Source organism: Vigna radiata, unplaced genomic scaffold, assembly GCF_000741045.1.
Source record: "Vigna radiata var. radiata cultivar VC1973A unplaced genomic scaffold, Vradiata_ver6 scaffold_310, whole genome shotgun sequence".
In the NCBI taxonomy this organism is placed as follows: Eukaryota; Viridiplantae; Streptophyta; class Magnoliopsida; order Fabales; family Fabaceae; genus Vigna; species Vigna radiata.
Window position 1 is genome coordinate 95,690 of NW_014542572.1, and position 589 is coordinate 96,278.

Sequence of the window (589 nt, forward strand, 5' to 3'; positions counted from 1 at the left end):
TGTTGGCTGAACCAATATAAACACAGTGTTTGAATTTTCTGATCCCTACACTCTTTATTTTCCAGTCGACTATATCTGCTAGGCAGTCAACTGTGTTTTTCCGCTGCATTACATTTTCAATAACTTGCATTTCAAGGAAAGATCAAAAGCTTTGAATTTTTCATACCAAGATTGCGAAAATATTTTAATTTTGAATTAACACCAATTCACCCCCCTCTTGGTGTATAAAGAAGCCTACCTGTTTCATAACAATATTGTCTTTAAATTCAAATTTTGTTGGAACCAATTCACTTTTGGCTAATGATAATCTATATATGCTTGATACAATGACTTCCTATATTGAATTCTTAAATATAGAATTACATAGTACTAAGCATAAAACTGACTTCACAAACCTTGTTATTTGTGTTGAATGCAGTAAAATTAAACAGACCTAAAAACAAGATCATGGACTATAAATACTATGATCCCGAATTAAAGATATCTTTTTGAGACAGGAACAACGTCATTCTTTGAGGATATATATTGAGTTCGAAGGTGTTAAAAACAATAATTACTAATATTTTCCAATTAAGAGAGAGGTGAATTG